This window comes from Lagenorhynchus albirostris, chromosome 3 (genome assembly GCF_949774975.1).
Source record: "Lagenorhynchus albirostris chromosome 3, mLagAlb1.1, whole genome shotgun sequence".
Lineage (NCBI taxonomy): Eukaryota > Metazoa > Chordata > Mammalia > Artiodactyla > Delphinidae > Lagenorhynchus > Lagenorhynchus albirostris.
The window spans coordinates 81,232,783-81,245,064 of NC_083097.1; the positions used below are offsets into that span (position 1 = coordinate 81,232,783).

Below are 12,282 nucleotides of genomic sequence, written 5' to 3' on the forward strand. Positions count from 1 at the left end.
CCTTTCCCCCTCCCCATATCCTCAAATCCATTCTCTAGTAGGTCTCTGTCTATTCCTGTCTTACCCCTAGGTTCTTCATGACGTTTTTTTTTTTAGATTCCATATATATGTGTTAGCATATGGTATTTGTCTCTTTCTGACTTACTTCACTCTGTATGACTGACTCTAGGTCCATCCACCTCACTACAAATAACTCAATTTCGTTTCTTTTTATGACTGAGTAATATTCCATTGTATATATGTGCCACATCTTCTTTATCCATTCATCTGTCGATGGACATGGAGGTTGTTTCCATCTCCTGGCTATTGTAAATAGAGCTGCAATGAACATTTTGGTACATGACTCTTTTTGAATTATGGTTTTCTCAGGGTATATGCCCACTAGTGGGATTGCTGGGTCATATGGTAGTTCTATTTGTAGTTTTTTAAGGAACCTCCATACTGTTCTCCATAGTGGCTGTACCAATTCACATTCCCACCAGCAGTGCAAGAGTGTTACATTTTCTCCACACCCTCTCCAGCATTTATTGTTTCTAGATTTTTTGATGATGGCCATTCTGACCGGTGTGAGATGATATCTCACTGTAGTTTTGATTTGCATTTCTCTAATGATTAAGGATGTTGAGCATTCTTTCATGTGTTTGTTGGCACTCTGTATATCTTCTTTGGAGAAATGTCTATTTAGGTCTTCTGCCCATTTTGGGATTGGGTTGTTTGTTTTTCTGTTGTTGAACTGCATGAGCTGCTTGTAAATTTTGGAGATTAATCCTTTGTCAGTTGCTTCATTAGCAACTATTATCTCCCATTCTGAGGGTTGTCTTTTCGTCTTGTTTATGGTTTCCTTTGCTGTGCAAAAGCTTTGAAGTTTCATTACGTCCCATATTTTTATTTTTGTTTTTATTTCCATTTCTCTAGGAGGTGGGTCAAAAAGGATCTTGCTGTGGTTTATGTCATAGAGTGTTCTGCCTATGTTTTCCTCTAAGAGTTTGATAGTTTCTGGCCTTACATTTAGGTCTTTAATCCATTTTGAGCTTATTTTTGTGTATGGTGTTAGGGAGTGATCTAATCTCATACTTTTACATGTACCTGTCCAGTTTTCCCAGACCACTTATTGAAGAGGCTGTCTTTTCTCCACTGTATATTCCTGCCTCCTTTATCAAAGATAAGGTGACCATATGTGCGTGGGTTTATCTCTGGGCTTTCTATCCTGTTCCATTGATCTGTATTTCTACTTTTGTGCCAACACCATACTGTCTTGATTACTGTAGCTTTGTAGTACAGTCTGAAGTCAGGGAGCCTGATTCCTCCAGCTCCATTTTTCCTTCTCAAGATTGCTTTGGCTATTCGCGGTCTTTTGTGTTTCCATACAAATTGTGAAATTTTTTGTTCTAGTGCTGTGAAAAATGCCAGTGGTAGTTTGATAGGGATTGCATTGAATCTGTAGATTGCTTTGGGTAGTAGAGTCATTTTCACAATGTTGATTCTTCCAATCCAAGAACATGGTATATCTCTCCATCTATTTGTATCATCTTTAATTTCTTTCATCAGTGTCTTATAATTTTCTGCATACAGGTCTTTTGTCTCCTTAGGTAGGTTTATTCCTAGATATTTTATTCTTTTTGTTGCAATGGTGAATGGGAGTCTTTTCTTGATTTCACATTCAGATTTTTCATTATTAGTGTATAGGAATGCCAGAGATTTCTGTGCATTAATTTTGTATCCTGCTAATTTACCAAATTCATTGATTAGCTCTAGTAGTTCTCTGGTAGCATCTTTAGGATTCTCTATGTATAGTATCATGTCATCTGCAAACAGTGACAACTTTACTTCTTCTTTTCCAATTTGGATTCCTTTTATTTCCTTTTCTTCTCTGATTGCTGTGGCTAAAACTTCCAAAACTATGTTGAATAAGAGTGGTGAGAGGGGGCAACCTTGTCTTGTTCCTGATCTTACTGGAAATGCTTTCAGTTTTTCAGCACTGAGGACGATGTTGGCTGTGGGTTTGTCATATATGGCCTTTATTATGTTGAGGAAAGTTTCTCTATGCCTACTTTCTGCAGGGTTTTTATCATAAATTGGTGTTGAATTTTGTTGAAAGCTTTCTCTGCATCTATTGAGATGACCATATGGTTTTTCTCCTTCAGTTTTTTTAATATGGTATATCACATTGATTGATTTGCTTATATTGAAGAATCCTTGAATTCCTGGAATAAACCCCACTTGATCATGGTGTATGATCCTCTTAATGTGCTGCTGGATTCTGTTTGCTAGTATTTTGTTGAGGATTTTTGCAACTATGTTCATCAGTGATATTGGCCTGTAGTTTTCTTTCTTTGTGACATCCTTGTCTGGTTTTGGTATCAGGGTGATGGTGGCCTCGTAGAATGAGTTTGGGATGTTCCTCCCTCTGCTATATTTTGGAAGACTTTGAGAAAGATAGGTGTTAGCTCTTCTCTAAATGTTTGATAGAATTCACCTGTGAAGCCATCTGATCCTGGGCTTTTGTTTGTTGGAAGATTTTTAATCACAGTTTCAATTTCAGTGCTTGTGATTGGTCTGTTCATATTTTCTATTTCTTCTTGATTGAGTCTTGGCAGATTGTGCATTTCTAAGAATTTGTCCATTTCTTCCAGGTTGTCCATTTTATCGGCATAGAGTTGCCTGTAGTAATCTCTCATGAACTTTTGTATTTCTGCAGTGTCAGTTGTTACTTCTCCTTTTTCATTTCTAATTCTATTGATTTGAGTCTTCTCCCTTTTTTTCTTGATGAGTTGGCTAATGGTTTATCTATTTTGTTTATCTTCTCAAAGAACCAGCTTTTAGATTTTTTGATCTTTGCTATCGTTTCCTTCATTTCTTTTTCATTTATTTCTGATCTGATCTTTTTGATTTCTTTCCTTCTGCTAACTTTGCAGATTTTTTGTTCTTCTTTCTCTAATTGCTTTAGGTGCAAGGTTTGTTTGTTTATTCGAGATGTTTCCTGTTTCATAACGTAGGATTGTATTGCTACTTCCCTCTTAGAACTGTTTTTGCTGCATCCCATAGGTTTTGGGTCGTCGTGTCTCCACTGTCATTTGTTTCTAGGTATTTTTTGATTTCCTCTTTGATTTCTTCAATGATCTCTTCGTTATTAAGTAGTGTATTGTTTAGCCTCCATGTGTTTGTATTTTTTACAGATCTTTTCCTGTAATTGATATCTAGTCTCATAGTGCTGTGGAAGGAAAACATACTAGATAAAATTTCAATTTTCTTAAATTTACCAAGGGTTGATTTGTGACCCAAGAGATGATCTATCCTGGAGAATGTTCCATGAGCACTTGAGAAAAATGTGTATTCTGTTGTTTTTGGATGGAGTGTCCTATAAATATCAATTAAGTCCATCTTGTTTGATGTATCATTTAAAGCTTGTGTTTCCTTATTTATTTTCATTTTGGATGATCTGTCCATTGGTGAAAGAGGGGTGTTAAAGTCCCCTACAATGAATGTGTTACTGTCGATTTCCCCTTTTATGGCTGTTAGTATTTGCCTTATGTATTGAGGTGCTCCTATGTTAGGTGCATAAATATTTACAATTATTATATCTTCTTCTTGGATTGATCCCTTGATCATTATGTAGTGTCCTTCTTTGTCTCTTCTAATAGTCTTTATTTTAAAGCCTATTTTGTCTGATATGAGAATTGCTACTCCAGCTTTCTTTTGGTTTCCATTTGCATGGAATATCTTTTTCCATCCCCTCACTTTCAGTCTGTATGTGTCTCTAGGTCTGAAGTGGGTCTCTTGTAGACAGCATATATATGGGTCTTGTTTTTGTATCCATTCAGCCAGTCTATGTATTTTTGTTGAAGCATTTAATCCATTTACATTGAAGGTAATTATCGATATGTATGTTCCTATTCCCATTTTCTTAATTGTTTTGGGTTTGTTATTGTAGGTCTTTTCGTTCTCTTGTGTTTCCTGCCTAGAGAAGTTCCTTTAGCATTTCTTGTAAAGCTGGTTTGCTGGTGCTGAACTCTCTCAGCTTTTGCTTGTCTGTAAAGGTTTTAATTTCTCCATCAAATCTGAATGAGATCCTTGCTGGGTAGAGTAATCTTGGTTGTAGGTTTTTCTCCTTCATCACTTTAAATGTGTCCTGCCAGTCCCTTCTGGCTTGCAGAGTTTCTGCTGAAACATCAGCTGTTAACCTTATGGGGGTTCCCTTGTGTGTTATTTGTTGTTTTTCCCTTGCTGCTTTTAATATGTTTTCTTTCTATTTAATTTTTGACAGTTTGATTAATATGTGTCTTGGCGTGTTTCTCCTTGAATTTATCCCGTACGGGACTCTCTGTGCTTCCTGGACTTGATTTACTGTTTCCTTTCCCATGTTAGGGAAGTTTTCAACTATAATCTCTTCAAATATTTTCTCAGTCCCTTTCTTTTCCTCTTCTTTCTCTGGAACCCCTATAATTCGAATGTTTGTGCGTTTAATGTTGTCCCAGAGTTCTCTGAGACTGTCCTAACTTCTTTTCATTGTTTTTTCTTTATTCTGATCTGAAGTACTTATTTCCACTCTTTTATCTTCCAGGTCACTTATCCGTTCTTCTGCCTCAGTTATTCTGCTATTGATCCCTTCTAGAGTATTTTTAATTTCATTTATTTTGTTGTTCATCGTTGCTTGTTTCCTCTTTAGTTTTTCTAGGTCCTTGTTAAATGTTTCTTGCATTTTCTCTATTCTATTTCCAAGATTTTGGATCATCTTTACTATCATTATTCTGAATTCTTTTTCAGGTAGACTGCTTATTTCCTCTTCATTTGTTAGGTCTGGTGGGTTTTTATCTTGCTCCTTCTTCTGCTGTGTGTTTTTCTGGCTTCTCATTTTGCTTATCTTACTGTGTTTGGGGTCTCCTTTTTGCGGGCTGCAGGTTCGTCCTTCCCATTGTTTTTGGTGTCTGTCCCCAGTGGGTAAAGTTGGTTCAGTGGGTTGTGTAGGCTTCCTGGTGGAGGGGACTAGTGCCTGTGTTCTGGTGGATGAGGCTGGATCCTTTCTTTCTGGTGAGCAGGTCCACGTCTGGTGGTGTGTTTTGGGGTGTCTGTGGACTTATTATGATTTTAGGCAGCCTCTCTGCTAATGGGTGGGGTTGTGTTCCTGTCTTGCTAGTTGTTTGGCATAGGGTGTCCAGCACTGTAGCTTGCTGGTCATTGAATGAAGATGGGTGTTGGTGTTGAGATGGAGATCTCTGGGAGATTTTCGCCGTTTGATATTACATGGAGCTGGGAGGCTGCAGCACCAAGAGCCTTTCATCCACATGGCTCAGAATAAAAGGGAGAAAAAGTAGAAAGAAACAAAGAAAGAAAGGAAGGGAGGAAAGATGGAGATAAAAGAAAATAAAATAAAGTAAGATAAAATAAAATAAATATTTTATTTAAAATAAATATTTTAGTAAAATAATTATTAAGAAAAAATTTTTTTCAAAAAGTAAATAAAAATACGGACGGAAAGAACCCTAGGACAAGTGGTGAAAGCAAAGCTATACAGACGAAATCTCACATAGAAGCATACACATACACACTCACAAAAAGAGGAAAAAGGGAAAAAATAATAAATCTTGCTCTCAAAGTCCACCTCCTCAATTTGGGATGATTCGTTGTCTATTCAGGTATTCCACAGATGCAGGGTACGTCAGGTTGATTGTGGAGCTTTAATCCGCTGCTCCTGAGGCTGCTGGGAGAGATTTCCCTTTCTCTTCTTTGTTGGCACAGCTCCCGGGGCTCAGCTTTGGATTTGGCCCCGCCTCTGTGTGTAGGTCACTGGAGGGTGTCTGTTCTTCGCTCAGACAGGACGGGGTTAAGGGAGCCGCTGATTCGGGGGCTCTGGCTCACTCAGGCCGGGGGGGAGGGAGGGGCACGATGCGGGGTGAGCCTGCGCTGGCAGAGGCCGGCGTGATGTTGCATCAGCCTGAGGCGTGCCGTGCGTTCTCCCGGGGAAGTTGTCCCTGGATCCCGGGACCCTGGCAGTGGTGGGCTGCACAGGCTCCCCGGAAGGGGGGTGTGGATAGTGACCTGTGGTTGCACACAGGCTTCTTGGTGGCGGCAGCAGCAGCCTTAGCGTCTCGTGCCCGTCTCTGGGGTCCGCACTGTTAGCCGCGGCTCGTGCCAGTCTCTGGAGCTCCTTTAAGCAAGGCTCTTAATCCCCTCTCCTCGTGCACCAGGAAACAAAGAGGGAAGAAAAAGTCTCTTGCCTCTTCGGCAGGTCCAGACTTTTCCCCGAACTCCCTCCCGGCGAACTCCCTCCCGGCTAGCCGTGGTGCACTAACCCCCTGCAGGCTGTGTTCACGCCGCCAACCCCAGTCGTCTCCCTGAGCTCAGACCTCTCCCTGAAGCCTGAGCCTCAGCTCCCAGCCCCGCCCGCCCCGGCGGGTGAGCAGACAAGCCTCTGGGCCTCTGGGGCTAGTGAGTGCCAGTCGGCACTGATCCTCTGTGCGGGAAGCTCTCCACTTTGCCCTCCGCACCCCTGTTGCTGTGCTCTCCTCCGCGCTCCTAAGCTTCCCCCCTCTGCCACCCACAGTCTCCGCCCGCAAAGGGGCTTCCTAGTGTGTGGAAACCTTTCCTCCTTCACAGCTCCCTCCCACTGGTGCGGGTCCCGTCCCTATCCTTTTGTCTCTGTTTATTCTTTTTTCTTTTGCCCTATCCAGGTACGTGGGGAGTTTCTTGCCTTTTGGGAGGTCTGAAATCTTCTGCCAGCGTTCAGTAGGTGTTCTGTAGGAGTTGTTCCACGTGTAAATGTATTTCTGATATATCTGTGGGGAGGAAGGTGATCTCCACATCTTACTCTTCCGCCATCTTCCCCCTCCACCACCTTAGTAATTCAGTTGTACCATATGAAATTTCTTACATTCCACCTTTTTTAACCGGGAATACTGACAATTTTGTATGATTCACTCTTTGTCATAGCCCCTGTTAGAAACATCTAGCATTCTTTTGCATAGCACTAAATATTTCAATGCGAAGTGTTACCGGTTGCATGATTAGATGGAAAACTGATACCTATGCGGGGGGGATGTCATAAATATGATCCTGTTTTAATATTGGTACATATGTTTAATATCCTAACTATCCTATCCTGATTTTAAATTTACAAAAATTTGAATTAGTAAATGGATAAATTTGATATCTTACACACAGAAAACCTTTGCAAAATGAATTCATCTATAAATCTAAGTCATTCAAAAGTTGAAACTTACAAATGAATAGTTTTTTTAGCCTATTCTTACTACAGAATGTTAGATTATAGAATTACTTAAATTTCAGATTTGGTACAGATATGGACATGTAAATGACATCTTTCACTTTATATATGATGAAACTGACCTAGAAGACTAAAGTGGTTTAATTTGTGTCCCATGGAGTCTAATGACCATCTATGATTGTAAAATCCATTGTTTGCTTTGTTTGACTTTTTTTCCCATTAACGTTATGTCTGTGTCCTAAGACTATGATCAACCTTTAGATGAAGTAGACCAGGTCTTTATGTTGTACCAGGTTATGAGTAAAAGTAGAAGACTGTCACTTATTTTTCTACTCCTCTTAATGCCTTATCAAGTAGAAAAGGAATTATGTAATTCAATTAGTGACACTTGTTACTGTTGTAAGTAACTTCCACTTGATACATTCCACTGTTACTGAAGTAAAGTTATTTTATGGCATCAATCATGATATTAAAATATTTCAACTATGTAGTAAGACTGATTTGGAAATCTATAATAAAGCCTCTTTAACTGGGTTAGTTGTGTACCACCTCTCTGAAGAGCTGACATGCAGAGCCAAGACCTCACTGTTAAAAGGAGCCAGCCAAGAGAAGAGCTGAGGAAGCACTGTGTAGTTTCCTCCTATACAAATACAGTAGAGGGTAGGTTTATAGGAATGCACTGGTTTGTTTTCTAAACTATTTCACATTTTTTCCTGTAACTGCCTACCCTCTACTATTTCATATATTTCTTTAAGTGGATTTATTTAAACTGAAAGTTTCCTTTTAAACATATCTATTTATTATTTTGTGAACAGAAAACCAACATCCCTTGGCTTAAATAACTGATTGAAGAAGTACAATGTAAGCCAGTGGTAGACATGTGGTCCAGGGAACCCTGAAGGGTGGGAGGGTTCTCTGAGACCTCTTCAGGGGATCTGCAAGATCAAAACTATTTTCAAAATAATACATTCTAAGTTTATAGGGCACAAGAAGTTCATTGATACAGTTTCAAACTGCACATTGCAACTAGCTTTTAAGAAACTACTTCTTGTTGAGTTTTGGTGTACTATCAAAATAGCATAAACACCAGTATCTGAAAACACTATTAAAATGCACCTCCCTTTTCCAAGCTCATATCTACATGAACCTGGATTTTCTTTATATCCTTCAACCAAACAATACATTGCAAATGATTGAAGGCAGAAGCAGATATGAAAATCTAGCTGTTTTCTATTTTCTCTCTTTTCATTTTCTATCTAGTTCTATCCATTTAAGCCAGACATTAAAGGGATTTGAAAAAATCTAAATCTATGCCAATTTTCATTTTTCTGTTTTCTTTTTGATAATGTATTTTTCACAAAAAACTATGTTAATATGTAGTAGATTTATTCTAATTTTAAAAAGCAAATGATATTTTAAAGTTTTCTTAGGTTTAATTAACATATTAATAATCCACATAATTGATATATATATAATCCACATATTTATAAGCTCTTTGGGGTCCTGAATAATTTTTAAGAACAGAAAGGAATTTTAAGATCAAAACATTTGAGAACCACTGGTGGAAACAATATTATTTGAGTTATATACTGTTGGTTCACAAAACCCAGCAAATCCAGGCCCACTTTCTATTAAAGAGGAAGTTAGAAAATGAGGTGTTACAGACATATTACCACTAAACTGAGACTTTCTTCTTGATATAAAGAAATATTAGAAGAAAATTGAAGCAGTAATTACTTTTCCCACTATATAATTGTTAGTTAATGGTGTCTGTATATTTTCTATAAATATCCAGAGTATCCTAAGTGTTATGTTTCATATACATATAAATAATGGGTCTGATGATAACTTTTGGGGGATGATCTTTTTTCATTTTGCTTCCACCTTATGTATAATCTTATATATAATTGTTTATCGCCATTGATTTTCTATCTTCATTTCTGTAAAGCTCAGAAGGGTACAGTCTTTTCAGTCTGATTCTGTTGGGTGACTCACTAATATTGTGTGTTAACAGCCAAATTCTGAACCTATGGCTAAGAAAAACTGGACTCTTTAACCAGCATCTAGTACATTCATTTAGTCCAAGTCCTAAATTTAGTTGGCCACCTGATGTCCAAAGCTTGACTGATGCTAACAATGTCTGGGCAATGTTCAGAACTTATGCTTTTTGCTTCCAGATTATGGGATGAAAACTATTCATTTTGGTGAATGCCCATTTTGACCCCCCAACTTCCAAAATAGTTGTGACAACAAAGCAGCATTATTTATTTGTGCCGAGGGGGAAGAATGGGCCAAAATCATCATTTCATTAACTGATACGTGAAAACACAGAATATTTTACTTGTAAAGTAGTTGAAGTCCATGAAATGTCCATATTGTTTTACTTTAATCTAATTCAGTTATAATGAATGTGTAACTAGAGATAACTTTCCCTTTGAGTCTGGAAATATTCCAAATAACAATTAGATTCTCTCTGTAGAAATTGAAATATATATAGAGAGAAGGAACAGAGTAGGCTTCCTAAGATTAATACATAGTCTTTATGAGAAGAGGCTGTCTCATTCTCTATTATATCCCCAGTGCTGAACGTTATGTACAAAATAGGGTAGGCACTGAGTCAGTAGTTGCCTAATGAATGAGCATTCTTAGTTCTTGTCGGGGATCAGTGTGAGTCTGGGGAAGACTCAAAAACATGAGAACAAAGGCTATTTACTTATCTTTTTTTTTTTTTTTTTTTTTTTTTTTTTTTGCGGTATGCGGGCCTTTCACTGTTGTGGCCTCTCTCGTTGCGAAGCACAGGCTCCGGACGTGCAGGCCCAGCGGCCATGGCTCACAGGCCCAGCCGCTCTGCAGCATGTGGGATCTTCCCAGACGGGGGCACAAACTCGTGTCCCCTGCATCGGCAGGCGGACTTCCAACCACTGCGCCACCAGGGAAGCCCTACTTATCATTTTTTATCCAAGGCTAAGTACAGTGTTTGCACTCAGACATTTAGTAAATGAACTAAGTTTGATTAGACTGAGAAAATAAATGTTTTTTATAATAAATAACATTTTATATATTAAATGGATGTTTATATATTATAAAAATCCATTTAATTATAAAAATAAATTTTTTATATTATTATATGTTTTTTATATTTTTATATATTTTTTATATTTTTAATATATTATTTTATATTTTTATATATTATAAAAATCCATTAAATTAGAAAAATAAAAAAATTTTATATATTATAAAATAACATTTTATAATAAATAACATTATAATAAATAACATTCCCCATCTTTCTCCTCCTGTACACTTTTCCTTTCATGCTTCATTCTAATATTAAAGGAATATTAGATTACTGCTTCTATCAGTTACTATTTTAGTTAAACAGATAGAACAAGCCTGGCTAACTTAAACTAATGGGGATTTACTGGAAGAATGTTGAGATCTCAGAAAGTCAAAGAGAAACTGGAGAATCGGTTCTGGGAACAGGCAGAAACTAAGTCAGCTTAGGAGACAAGACATCAAAATACCACACAGGTTTCTTTGCAGGAACATACCATTGTATAGATACGCAGTAGTTTTCAGTCTCTTTGTCCCTCAGCTTAGGAATCAAATTCCATGGAAGGAGAAATAAATTAAGTCTATCTATTGGCAGAGGTGGTGGGAATCTTAATTATCATCTCACCAGACAGTTTATTGTGGTAGAGATACTACCAATAAAGGAATATGGGTGCAAAAAGAAAAGAATACCATCACCGAAACAACATATTTACACCTCCCTGATCCATCTTTGCTCTAGGAATCAAGGAGGAATATAAACTATTCATAACCACCTTGCTAGATATTTTTTAGCCTAGCAGTTTAAAATGCCAGTCCCTATGAGTGGCTCAAAAAGTGTCATGCAATTTGACCAGCAGTCTGTAAGGTCACTAATCACCTCCAAGCTACCAAATGTTCTTTATTCTACCAGAAGGGTCTTTATTCTTAATAGCTCTACTGCATTTGTTACCAATCATTTAATTCTTGAGTAATTTTCCTCTATTGGCTTCTGATCCTTTTTACTATTTTAACCCCTTTTCAGTATAGTCTTATGGGAAGTCAGACTTTCTGAGTTCTAATCCCAAGAGCTGTGTACTCTTGAGTAAGTTACACAGCAGCTCTAAAGTTCAGCTCAGGTTTTGTAAAATAGAGAAAATGATAGTATCTACCAGAACGGATTGTTTCAAGGACCTATACCAAGTACTTAGCACAGTTCCTGGCACATAATAACTGCTCAATGAATTTTACTAGTGATAATGATTATTATTTTTCTTATCACTCTTTTCTGATCTCTTCCATGGATCTTTTCCATTTTCTCTTATAATAAGGACAAAAATCTAGGCTTCTGAGAGTGCTTCTTTTTATTTATTTATTTGTAATTGAATGAAAGAGTCCTTAAATTCTATAGTGATTTACAATTTTCAAAAGTTTCACACAGATGATTTCGTGCTTCTAAAGCTATCTCTTTAGTTTGTTCTTCTACATATGATAATGGGGTTTTCTGTATTTAAACAATATTTATCATGTACAGTTCTGGGAGATAAAAGTAATGAGGTGAATTTGTTGGGGAATTTGGGCCAGGGTAGTGCTCCCCCACCTTTTTCGTGCCATGCCACACTTAGAAATTGATATTCATGTAGGGTAAATGCTTGAGACTATTTGCCCTGATCTCTGTCTACGTTGGACCCTGTTAGCTACTCCAAAGGGCTAAGGAGATCTTTGTTTTGGCACATCAGTAAAGCATTTGCGTGTATGACACAGTCGTTGGGAAGTGTTTATAGAATGGTGCTGAATATGGACTATGTAAAGAAGTAGTTGGACAAGTTATCATATGGGCCACCTTTAAATCCAGATTCTTAAAATGAAGAGAATCATATGGAAACATACAAGTGGGTGATGGAACACTGGTAACCTAACTCAGAGAAGCTAGGATGCTCAACGCCCTTATCAGTTAGGAAGTTTTTACCTGTGAGTAATAGAATATCCAATTAAACGTGACTTTAACATAGGGACATGTTTTGTAGTTG

At 37.7% G+C, this 12,282-nt stretch overlaps 1 protein-coding gene across 2 annotated transcripts in view; it reads left to right on the plus strand.

Annotated features, from left to right (window-relative positions):
• Window positions 1-12,282, plus strand: part of FAM174A (family with sequence similarity 174 member A) — a 35,449-nt gene that overhangs the window by 1,192 nt on the left and 21,975 nt on the right. The window lies entirely within an intron of this gene.